This window comes from Cinclus cinclus, chromosome 13 (assembly GCF_963662255.1).
Source record: "Cinclus cinclus chromosome 13, bCinCin1.1, whole genome shotgun sequence".
In the NCBI taxonomy this organism is placed as follows: Eukaryota; Metazoa; Chordata; class Aves; order Passeriformes; family Cinclidae; genus Cinclus; species Cinclus cinclus.
The window spans coordinates 13,268,812-13,281,795 of record NC_085058.1 but is presented as its reverse complement, the minus strand read 5'-3'; positions in this window follow the sequence as shown (position 1 = coordinate 13,281,795).

The following is a 12,984-nucleotide window of genomic DNA, read 5'->3' as shown; positions in this document are numbered from 1 at the left end:
CTGGTGGCAGTATCTGCTCAGCTGTCCTTTGTGTCTCCCCTCCCTGGTGGGTGTCTCCAAGGGAGCTGAGGCACCTCCAGAGCCAGCATTCCTCGTTCTCTGCCTGGCTCTGGGGAAGGAGGAAAAGGGGCAGTAGCAGGCGCAAGGCGTGCAGGATGTGCTATCTCCTGCTGCAGACAGGAGGTGAGGAACCCGCTCCACCCTTCCTTTGCACAGATCCTGCACGGGGCAGGCTTCGTGTGGGACGTGCAGGGATGGTGCTGGGGAGCTGCAGGGCACAGCTATAGGGAGCATCCTTTAGCTCCAGCTCTTTTCAGTGACCTACATTGGTGAGGCTTCCCTCCTTCCAGACACAAACCAGAGAATTCTGAAGGGCAGCTCTGCAGCACATTGACAAAAAAAAAAAAAAAGTAATGTCCCACTGGCTCTTTTGATGTTTCTGCCTAGTAGTTTTTGGTGCTGCTGAACTAATTAGATTCTTTTTGATTCATTTATACATTATTGAGGCTATACGGATCACAGTACAGCCTATTTATTACCACTGCATATGAAAGGCACTGTATTATTAACAATGATAATGCTGATTTTTTTTGTTGTGGTAAGATCTTGTTTGAAGTGGTCTAGTGCAATTTTTGTTTTAACAAGGTTACTATGGATTCTTCATCCCCTTTCTTATATTTTTATGTGAGGTACATGCATACATGTATAAATAAGTACGTATCTTCTTTTTTAATACTGAAAGAAACCGGGCTGCCTTAGATCTCCCTTAGCTTTTGAGCTGTGTGAGTTCTGGAAGGATTCCGTTTTATAAATAAAGTGGGAAATGTAGCCAGACCATGATTTTTTAACAGGTTGATTTAAAAAAAAATATACATATACACAAACAGTAAATCCACCAAAGTAACTTCCTGTAGCATTTTAAAGTAATAGTAATTTTAACAGTTCAGAATGTTCAATCATTTACTTTGAGAGTACAACTCACACCAAGGGAGGCACACACTGCACCCTGCCTCAGCTCAACTGTGTATCTGTCAAAATCTGTGCCACTCATGTAATCAGCACAGCAAAGTTGAAAAGTTTTGATGCCACCAAGCACAACTTGCACAGTGTAGCATTTTTCTGAGCTGGAAAAGGTGGAGTCCCACTACTAAGTGTGAATATATGTATCTATTTTTTGTAGTGCCACATTTATTGACTTAATGTATATTTTGATAATTTATTTGGAATTTATTCCTATAGAATATTAATTCTGATACAAGACATTAGTTCAGTAGGTAAATTCATGTTGGTTATTTACTTTGTACTCTTTGGGCCAGAAAAAATACAAAATGGACGAGTGTTCAGGTTGCACTTGCAGGGCCCATGGAGATCAGTGATTATCACTTGGCACTGTACTTTTTAGTCCCTGTTCCCAAATACTTCCACACCATTTAAGTCAGCAGGTGCTGTGACTATTTCAACATGAACCTGCACAAGCATGAGACGTTTTCTGATGAAGAGTCTTGAGGGGAAAAAAAGTTTTAGGGTGGTTATATCATGTATGCCATAGTGTAATTTAATAAACTGGTAATAGTGCATTTAATAAAATGGTTAACTTATTTCTAAAGACATTATGCAATGCACATTTGTAGCCAAAAAAAAAAAACCCCACCAAAAAAAAGCTGCTGTCCCCACCATAAGAGAAGTAAGCTTGTTTTTTAAATATAATAAATTTTTTAACAGGGAAGAAGCTGCCACCTCTCTATTGTCTGTAAATTTGATACTGTCTTGTGGTTGCTGTTTCAGCATAGGGAAGGTCATTATTGATGTAATACAGCAGTTGACTTCAAGTTTGAGATCAGAGTAATGCGTTTTTTGATTCTAAAAAAAAAAAAGTAAGTTCTGTAAGGCAACCAGTAAACCAGCAGCAAAATGCTATTGGAAAGCAAGTACACTATTTAAGGGAACTTGCAAATGTAAAGCGATGTTATTTTTCAAAACTAAGAAAGAAAAAAAAGAAAAGACCCTGGGTCAGATAATTCCCTTCACTTTTTACCACAGGAAATGATCAAAGTAGCAGAAAATCTGCTCTTTTTGGCCAAACTTCTGTCAGAGACAGAAGGGGTTCAGCCAACACATGGTGTAGGCAGCCTTGCATTAACAGGGGATGTGGCTGATGGGAAAGGAGGTGGGACCAGAGGAAATCTGTAGGGTAATACCTCTTATTAAACCCACAGGAATTTTCCTATTCTAGATAAAACAGTGGCTGATCCAATAAAGCAAATCTCAGACAGCACAACGTTTCTTTCAGGGCCGTCAGAAGGCTCTGAGTGAGGACGTGGGGCTGGGAGTGTTTGGGATGCTCTGTGTTCAGCAGCTGTGTTGCTGTAGGGAACCAGAGGTCTCTAGGGTGGCCCTAAGATATGTAAGAAGTACAGGCACAACATGTACCTGCCAGAAGAGTTTGGTGGGAAATGAAGGGGTTGAGTTTTATCTTTCTTTGCTTTCTTCCCTATCGGGCTCTTCGCAGACTTCACAAGCAGAAGCAGATGGTAGGGGCCAGTACATTTTACTTCTTTGTTCTTGCTGCCTGTGAAAGGTGCCAGATGGGCAATGATAAAGATAGAAATTCTCTTCCTGTAGCCCAGGGATAGTGGAAAATGCAGAGCTTCAAGGCTGCCCTATCCTCACAGAATCACCATAACGTGTTTTTTTGGGCCCACTGTTTCACTCCTTGATTTTTTGCCAAGAAACTGACAGAAAATCCCAATAGCAACATGACAGGGGCATTGAGGACCAGTTAAATATTTCCCATATGACACCAAACCACCACCAGGTTTGGATCACTCACAAATGATCCAAAAAGTAAATGGACTAGGTATGAAGTATAAGGCCAGATCCTTCATATGAATAACTCATAAAATTAAATACTGTATACTCTGAGGTGTTTACTTACTTGGGAATTAGAATTATCATATTTTTTATATGTAAGACTAGTTCAAAAGTATATTTAATTTACATCATTAGCAGCAGTACTCAGAACCATCTTCTTAACGAAGACAGGCATCTATAAACATGAAGAGCCATGTCCATGACTTCAATTAAATACTAATGTTTTCCAAACTGTGTTCAAATGTTAAGGGTTGTTTTTTGTGTGGCAAAGTAAGGAATTACATATTGATTTTCATTAATCTGAATATTTTCCTAGAACTGGTTTTATTGTACTGGAGTCCTTTGAACCTAAGAAGGTTTTTTATTTTGTTTTTTTAAAACCATGCAGAGTATGATGCTATATTCCAACAAGTCAAAAGCAGCATTTCAAGATTAACACAGAGGTTCCTGGGGTCTTTTGTCAGCTTGCCAGGCTCTTGTTCTTGTTCTAACGTAATTCTTTATAATTTCGTTTTATGTTAATAAAGACTTCTTGTGGCTGTAAAAATTGAAGTTGTCTTACTCCATAGACAGCCTGGTTCTTATGTAGATACTATTTAGATTATTTAGAAATCCTGCTGGTTGCCAGATGGAGCTCTTCTGGGTTTTATGTTAAATACTTGGAAAACTAAATAGCTTGATTTTCCTCTCCTCCCTCCCTCAATAAAATACTTGAAAAGTGATTACTAACAACTTGCTTAAATTAAATTTTAAAATCAAATTATTTTCAGGTGAAGTGACTGGAAGTATGAGATGGCTCAGAGTAGTTGGGTTTTGGTTTGACTTACCTACCAAGATCTTAAACCAGCAGTTTTTCTCCAGTTTTGTTTGGGCAGCAGGAACCTGAACTTTAGTCTGGGGATAGAGATCACAGCCCTGAAGCCTGTTGGGCACTGGCACTAATGAACTTGTTTCATACTGAATGCACACCAGGTGTTCCCCCAGGTCGTGCAGAAGGTGCTTGGGAAACACTGGAACTCAATGTCCCATTAATCATAATTCTGTTGTTGTCAACTTAGAAAATGTTAAGAGATCAATTCTGGCCCTCAGGGTTATGTTTTTAAATATAGAGTAAGAAATTGCCCTTTCCAGTCAATTTTTTTCAGTATGGATTGATTCTGTCTGGTTCACATTACATATAGGAAGTCTCTCAATTGGCTGTTCAGATGCACTTTGGCCCCTGTTTGCATTCTGGACATGCACATGATGGAAAAAAGTGAGAAAAGTCATCTCGATCTATATGTGCAGAGTGACAAATTATAGGCCCTGCAGCACTACTGAATTGGCATGCAGTTAATGCTCTGGTCTTATTTAAATGCTTCAAATTTAGTCAATGTTTAAAAATTTACATTCTGTTTAAAAATTTACTATGAAATCAATCTGTTCTGGCTGTATTAGATTCATAGTTCAAAAACTTTATCCTTTTGTATCATCTTAAAGTAGTCATTGGTCTAAAACTCTTCAATCTCTGAGTCTGGCTTAAAAAACAAAAAGAAATTGAGCCCTGCATTTCAGTTTTAGTATTTTTGAAAGCTTTAAAGCTAATGAGCTGACCTATTTTTAAATTACAGAGCATGGAAGAATAGTGGGTGTATTCTTTTTCATGCTGAAGTGAGCTATTGTTTCTCTGCTCATAATTAAAAACTCACTTTTTAGAAACTCACATAGGTCCTAGGCATTGCAAGAAAGTCTGTAAGTGAAACTGCCTGCATGAAATTTCCTTAATACTGAGTTTAGCCGTGGATTCATTCAGATCTGTAATCTTGTCTTGCCTTGTGCCTGGCATTGCAGGAGCTTGTCCCAGCCTGTAAATGGAGCTGGTAACATGTGAGTGGGCTGAAGAGCAGTTGTTGAAGTGAGCACTACATGCTCCAGAGACACCAGCACTATCTCTGAAACTCCAGATAGGTGCTGCTGGCTGGGCACTGCAGGTTGTGATACTCTCTAGAAATTGCAGTAAAATACAGGACTGAAAAAGCTATGAGCAAGGGAGGCTCATAACATAACTTGGAGTTTTTAAGGGGGAAAAATAGAACGTATTTGGTCAGAACTGTAGGAGTATTTAGGGGCTTAACTCCCACTGATTTTTCAGTGGGAGGTGTATGTCTGGATGTTTTGTGGGCCTGGTCATTTGTGATGAACTTTGAATGCCTGTGGTTTTAAAATTAATCTAGGATGTTGGGAAGGCTCTTACTGAAACTTTAGGAAGTCAGGGAACTTGCAGTTGAAGTACCAGCATGGGCCATAATTTTGTTCCTGCCATCCTGACCCTTCTGCAGGGGTTACAAGCTCTTGTTACCCTTGCAGGCGCCCTGGCTGGCAAAAGGCCAGAGACCCAGCTCTCCCTCATGTGTCTTTTATGGATGCCAGATGCCAGCATTGTGCATCTTAACTTTCACATCAGAATCACAGATTTCATCTCTGTCCCTCCACCCTCTGCTCCCGGTGTGACACCCAGATGTGGAAAAGAGATCCCTTTGTACTCTGTGCACATGATCCCTGTGGAGGCCACGTGTATGAGGATAGATCCTGGTAACCAAGGGCCAGATAGCATTTAGAAACGTACCCGTTCTCTCTGCGTGCAAATTTCAACCACCTCCGTGCCATGTACATCCCCTCAAAATGTGTCTTCGAGAGTTTCCCCAGATATGCATTTCACAGTTTGTCAGAGCTGTAATGCTCCTCAGAAGGAAGGGTAATCTGCCTTAGGTATTTATGAGGTGATTTGAGTTGGGGGGGAGGCAAGGGAGCTGGATAGTAGGTTAGTGGCCAGCTTAAAGTTAAAGACCTTAAGGTGTCCTTTTTGGCCTTTTGTATGGCATTTTCTGCTTCTGTTTTACCTAACTCTGCTCTTTGCTAACCTTGTGTATTGAGTTGATCTGCAGCTTTGAGTTAAGCAAAACAGGGGAGGCATCTGAATTTACACTGCTCTGTAATAGTTACTTACTGAAGAATCTCCTATAACTTTCCTATATTGGACCCTGAGGCTTCTTTTCTTATCTTGCCATGAGTTTTTTGTTTATGAAAATTACCTTAGGTTTCTCTCCAGCTGAAGAAAATAACTCCAAAGGAATCCCTATGTGGTGTATTTATATTCCAATTCCTTACCTGTCTTCCTTTTATGGACAGTTTCAAGATAATTAGATGAAAATAATTTTACTCCTAAATATCCAAGTGACAGTCTGAAACTTGTGAGCATTTTCTTTTGTGTGTGATTAAACCCACATCTGTTCATTGGATAGAACAGAGGAAGAGCCATGCTTTTCTGTCTTGGTATGTAAGACAACAAAAGACCAAATGTTCTTATTTGGTTCACTTTCCTGACTGTAGTACAGGTTCACTTTCCTTTTCTGTAGTACACAGAAATGTCTGGCTGCATCAACAGTGCTGGTTTGGACACTGAGTGTCCTTTGATTACAGGCCCAGCACCTTGCAGGCACTTGTATTGGGGGAAAAAGAAAAATATGGTGAAGGACCATGTTAGTACATTATACTGTTCTGTATTAGGTTTGGTTTTGTTTAAAACAAGAAAGCTCAAATCAGAATTATGTGCCAATTCTTTAGAAGATCCCACTCATTTGGCAAATGAATTGCATTAATTACCTCTTGTTTTCTGTACTGTGTCATTACAGAAGAGAGAGCACATGCTGCACTTGTGAATGAAATAATTCACTCACGTCCTTGAAGTCTTTGCTGTATTTTTCCCTTTTACTTTGAAAATAATGGTGGTCTGTAGACTTTCCCTGGATGATAAATACACTTTGGAAATGTACATTGGTGATCAGAAAGAAGCTTGAGTAAAACAGACTTCTGAAACCTAGAAACATTAGAAACATTATTAAAAACTAATCAAAGTGCTTTTTAAAAGCTTTTCCCAAAGGTAGTGCCTTAGCCATAGTTTTACCTGGGTTGCTATTACAGTTGTTTACTGACTGTGAACATCTCCTCCCCATGAGATGATTTTAGAAGATGGATGGGTTTCACTTATGGAAGATGCAGTTGCTTACTGGGTTTGGATCCTTTTTAAGACTGTGATCTCTGAGATATTGCAGGTTCTTCCTTGTGAGACTGCATTTTACTGAAGTGATCTGGAGTTTCCATGAATCACTGATGTCCAAGGAAAATCACTCCTGTCAAGAGAATAGAGCATAAAGAATGTTCACAGTACAGCTGAAGGAAAATGCTGTAAGATGGACACTTCTCTTTCAATAACTCTGAACTAGCCCCTCTACCTCAGGACTATTAATTCTAAACTTTAAAGAATTTCAGCTGCCAAAAAAATTTATAATCTACATGATTCATGAAAGCCTTCCTTCATATTTTGCTCTTTCAAAGTCTATTTATCAAAAATAATAGATTAAGTGTTGTTTAAAACCTACCAAAAATTAGCAGGTTTTTTCTATAAATGGGGAAAAAGCAAACTGCTTTAGTTTTCAGAAGTGGTCTGCAAAACAGTATTTCTTTTACTCATTAACATGCTCTGTAACCAAGTTATTCTACTTCTTACATAATTCTAAAATATATTTTTACTGTTGATTTGCATTGACATCCTACAGTTTTATTTTAGAAAAGTTCTCAGCTTATGTTCTTCAGTGATATCGACTACATAAATTTGTCCTCAGAATCAAATAATCCTGGTTAGTGACAGAGTGAAATGATATTAATTTATTTCCAAGGGAAAAAGCTAGTACTGTGCAAAGTCAGATTGATGATAATTTCAACCCAAGAATTTTAAATGCTGCTGTATTTGTGGTAGTGTTTGAGGACTCTTGCGAGCCTGTGGCATATTGTTTTCAACCTGTTTAATTTCACCACTCCAGAAAGTACAGAATTCTCGGACCATTTTCTGGGGGGGAAGGTGGGAGGAATTACAGCCCTTTAGAATGTGCTTAGCAAAATGTTCCTAGTTAGGTCTAGTTTGCAGAGTGAGTCCTACCTGCAGATATGAAACTGGGATGTACAGGTTTAGCATGTTCTGAGAGAAGTTGTAATGTTAGTGAAGAACTGCATTACAAAGGTTTGGGTATTTTAACTATTCAAACAAACACAGAATTTTTTTATTATTTATAAGCAACCTTTTAATTTCTTTTGAGATGAAAGCCTCAGAAGTGTTTTATCAAATATCTCACCCTTCTTTAGTTCTTGTCAAATCATTCCATTGCTTATCTATTTATTTAGTTATTTTTTTAAATACACAGCATAGTGCCCTGTGCAAATATGAAGCATTGATGTTGGCAGCAAATCAGTTTCTGTTTTCAATGGGGATAGAGTTTATACCATGATTCTCTTCACTGGATAAATTCTTTATTTCTAACATCTCCAGATAGACAACAGATCTACCAAATCAGTATTAAATATCCATTAAATACTAAGTAATTATTAAATTGCTACAAATCTGCATCACAACTAGCAGCTAATTGAGAACTTCTGCTTATAAACAGGGAGCTATATGGAAATACATTTGGTAATGAGGTAAATGCTTGTCGTCTTTGTGCCCTGCCAGTGATTTTGGGTCCCTGCATGTTCCAACTGGGAAAGAAGGTGGAAACTTGTTTGGTCAAACAGTACCGCTCAGTTCTCAGGGAATAAAAAAGCCCTTGCAGAGTTAGCTTGGATGAGCTGATAAATAGGGAGCTGTAGCTTGCTGATAACTGAGGGATTTGTAGAGCACACTGAGTCACAGGAGCTGTTAAGGGCAGTTGGGCCAAGTCTGCTCACAGTGAACCTTTCTTCTTCATCAGAACAAAAGCTGTATTGTCTGTCCCAGGCTGTCATGTATCTTCACCTTTGAGGACTGTGCCTCTTCTAGAAGCACAGATAAGAAACAATGCACCTGTTTCCCATGATATATGTCCCAACAGTCATCATTTCTTTGTGGCTGTCTTGGTCCTGAGCATGGCACTATGCAATACTGTCCAGTGATGCTTTACTTTTTTCTTGCTTTTTACACTGTCACTCTGGTATTCCTTAGTGCACATCATCAGACGAGAAGCCATAATTCATCTCTGTTTCTATTTCTTCTCTAATGCTTCCAAAGATCTCTTGTACTGACTTATAAAACAGCTGGAGCTGCAACATCACTCCATTTTAAGCTCTGAATTGTGTTAGCCATTACATTGGTTCCACACGCTACTTGGGTGGAGACATCAGTTAAAATTCCCAGCACGGCCAGGAATTCCAGCTTTGTGTAAGTGGTGGTGACTTTCTAATTTTTAACTACATTACACTAAAAAGGAGGATTTTTCACAGAGCAATTTACCAAGAGGGAATAAATGGAAATACTGTTTGAGGATGACCTTCCACACCAGTGATCTGGGGGTGATGTTGGCTGACATCTGTTATTGCTCAGCTTCCCTACCGTGGTTTTGCAGTAGCTGAGTGCTTTGTCATTGCTACTAAACAGAAAACTCCTGAGCTCACTAAACAGTTTGTGAGGGGTTTGGGAAATGGCAGAAGGATTTATAAATGAAACTGCAGAACAAAGTATTCCTCAAGTTTACCTGAAACAAACATGGGTCCTATTTGAGCAGATTAGAATGCATTGATTCAAACCATTTCTTCAATCTCTGAAGTGCTATTCCTGTCCCCAAGATCCTGAGAAAGAGAGGAGAGATAAAAAAAAGAAGGGAATTACTTTGCAGCACTCCAGCATGGGAGCAGGAAAAGTGTGGTTTTGATTGTCTCCAAAAGAGAGGCAGTGCTGTAATTCTGTTTCGTTTTTGTCCACAGAACTTGAAAAGATTTTTCCTAGAAATGTGTAATGGGACTGTCAGAAAACAGACCCCTCCCCTTCCCAGTAGTTTCCTGCTGAAGTCATTTAAGGCCTCTCACAACTTTCATCTGTGTAGGCACTGAGAGCTCATGGGCCAAGATTTTTATTTTTTTTTTCAAAGGGAATACTAGCAAAACTGAAGCACTTTTTTTAAAGTCGTTAGGAACGAAAGTTGGAAGTTTCTCTGCATGTGAAGCTGGCTCTCCACTTAATCAGTTTCTCATTTCCTTTCTGTTTCCGCCAGTCCCAGTGAAGTGGCTGTAGGTGTTTTTCTTGTTTTAGGTATTGCTAAAAGCATGTATGTGAGCTGCCCAAAGGGGCGGAGAGGGAAGTCGTTCTTTACTTCACTTCTGGGACTGTCTGTTCAGGGTTTTACACAGGAGGTGACTTGGAAAGGCTTGTGAATTCCATTTACTGTGCACTCAGACCTGATGATCGCAGTAGGCTGAGCACACAAAACCTGCTCTGCAGGCAACAGCCCTTATGCAGTAGCTATTTAGAAAAAAAAAATGCTTTTGTGGAACTGGAAGATAGCCTGCATTTGCAAAGATGGGAATTTTTGTTGGTTATATATACTATGTTTAACACAATGATCAAGGCAATGTGCTCTTAGAAGAAACTATTAGTGCTCTGAATAAATGGATGTTACTCAGCATGCATTTTCTGGTTGGACTGAATTCAAGCCTCCCATTCTGAAACGATAGCTTTTTTGGATCGCATTCACTTGTCTCTCAGACAAATCTGTAGTGTGGATTTGTTCCTTAGATGAATGATACACATTTCATCCGGTTTCTTTCAAGTTTAACTCTGCCTGGCACAAAAATGATAAATGTTTTTTCCTTTCTCCTTCTCTTTAGAAGACCGTGCCGTAATTGTGAAAGATGAACTTCATTCCCAAGAGAGATGAACTGTGTTCAGAGGTGGATTTACTAGTACAAGTTTGTAATGCTAGAGCAGTGCCATAGGCACCTCATCAGAAAGACAGACAGACATCAGGGTAGTCTTGAGCCTTAGTCACACTGCATGTATCAGTTCTTCTGTAAAGCTTTAATTGGAAGTTATGTGTCCTTAAAGCCCAGAGGAGTATTCTCTCTAGGGAGTGAATTTCCCTATTTTGCTTTGCTATTAGTCTTTGGGGGTAGCACAGTATGTAAGTATAATATACAAGTATTTCAGCCTTGGAGCATGAAGAGCTTCCCGATGTTAGCTGGGTATTATAAATTACATATGCATTGAAGAGAAGAAAATGCTAGTATTTAAGTAGGCCACCAGCATGCTGTGAATGCAATCCACTGCATTCATATGACATTTAAAGCATGTATTTGCATTTGCTATGAATTTGTGCATACCTAATATATATTTTTTTGGGGCTTTCCTTGATCCAGTGGATAAAGAAGCTCTGTGAGCTGAGTATAGCCTAAAGAACAAATTTACTTCTTTGATTTAAATTCTTGATCAGTTCCCAGGATCACATTTGGGACTGCTGAACTAATCAGTACACTTGGAGAAAAACTAAAGTTCACTCCCAGCAGCTGACCCTTATCCTGCAGTGCTGGCAAGCCCTGAGCATTACCTGTCCCTGTCACCTCCCCATATCCCACCTGTCCTTGTGACAAGACCATAAGTTTGAGTCCAGCCAGACAAGATGTTCCATGGCCTTTTAGATAAGGGCTCATGTGGCCTGAAGTGAGAACAAGGCACTTTTAGACAGTCTGGATTCAGGTTGTCTGCAAGGGCCACCTGGAATGGAGAAGTTATGGCTCAAGACCTGTTTCTAGGAGTGGCCATTTCAGGTACAATTTAAGCAAACCTGCTTAATTTGCTGTGGTTCTATTTGTGCTGAAAACTTACCCAGCCTTTCCCAAGACTTTAGAACTTTACCTGCTTGCCAAGGTATTTTTGTTTGTCTGTCTTACTACTGAAATAATTCTTGTTGCTTAACTACAGTGTTGGCAAAAGTTCTTGTCATACTGAAAAAAATATTTGAACTGAATCCCAAGACTGTGGAGTTGGTGCAGCTGTATGATGGGGAGGAGCTGGCACATGCTTTCTAAGATTTGAAACTATTAACCATATATTCAAGGAAATGGCATCTGAAATGTCTTTATTCCAGGTAATAACTGATAATTTTCACCAAGTGCAGCTTTTGATTTTTTTATTATAACTTCTTCTGTCAAGAGGCTAAGACTAGCCAACCCTAATTTTGTGAGTTAGCAATGGTAATTAGAGATGCCTGGTCTACTTTACTGTGATAAGTACACACACTGATAAAGACTGATAATAGGAAAGTTGTCACTCAGAAGCCAATCTGCCAAAATATCTGTCTGCTGTTTGGCCCCTTTTGTAACGAATGGCACCAGTCACCACAAGCCACGGGGTGACCTAATTTCCAGCCACCACTAGTCACCACCTAATCTCAGGGCAGCAGCATTTTTATACAGAATTCTGTTCTATGAAAGCCCTTCTAAGAATCAGCAGAACAGCGGGCTCAGTAACTGAGGCACACAATGCACAGGGGTGACAAAAACTGTACAAGCAGTGTAAGCCTTCCTTGTGAAGAACAGAACAGTCAGAGTTGCTGGCAGAAGGTGATAAGAGTGTCAGTGGCTGCCTAAGTTGGGGGAGGATCGGGTGTGTTCAGTGAGGGGAATAGTGTTTGTTTAGGTTTTTTTCTCCTGGGACTTCTTTACTATATCAAGAACTTTCTTTTCCCCCAGTGATCTAAGATGTGAACTGGACAGTGTGTACGGATCTGAGAGAACAAGACTTAGCAATGCTTCAGAAAAAGCAGTTGCATATCCTATAATGGCAGCTTTGTTTCTGGGTGCCTGTGTAGACTCAGTTTTTGTTTGCTGACTTTCTTTCAGTTTCAAATACACAAGAAGATGCCTGTTGGGGCTGAAAAATCCTGCAGATAGACAAAACTGTAGAGTAAAATGGAGCTGAAACCAGCCCTGTCTGGGAAGTCCCTATGTGTGCCGTATCAGAGGGAATGGCTGGGGTCTGCTACTGACACCATTATGAAACCCACATTACTTTCCACCTGACTGTAAGCTTATTGTACATGCCCTGTCCAGCAAAATGGAGAGCTGATGCTTTTCTCCTTTTTACTCAGTGTCTGTGGGAAGGTCATTTAGAGCAGCATTGCCTGAGTCACTTTGTCACAAACCCATTCAAAAGGCATTTGCTGTATGCAAATTGTTCCAAGATGAGGAGCAGGCACAAAGGGACACACTTGTACAAGTTCCTATTCAGAGATTTTGAAACATAAAAACACATAGCTCTGAAGGAAAAGGCCAAGA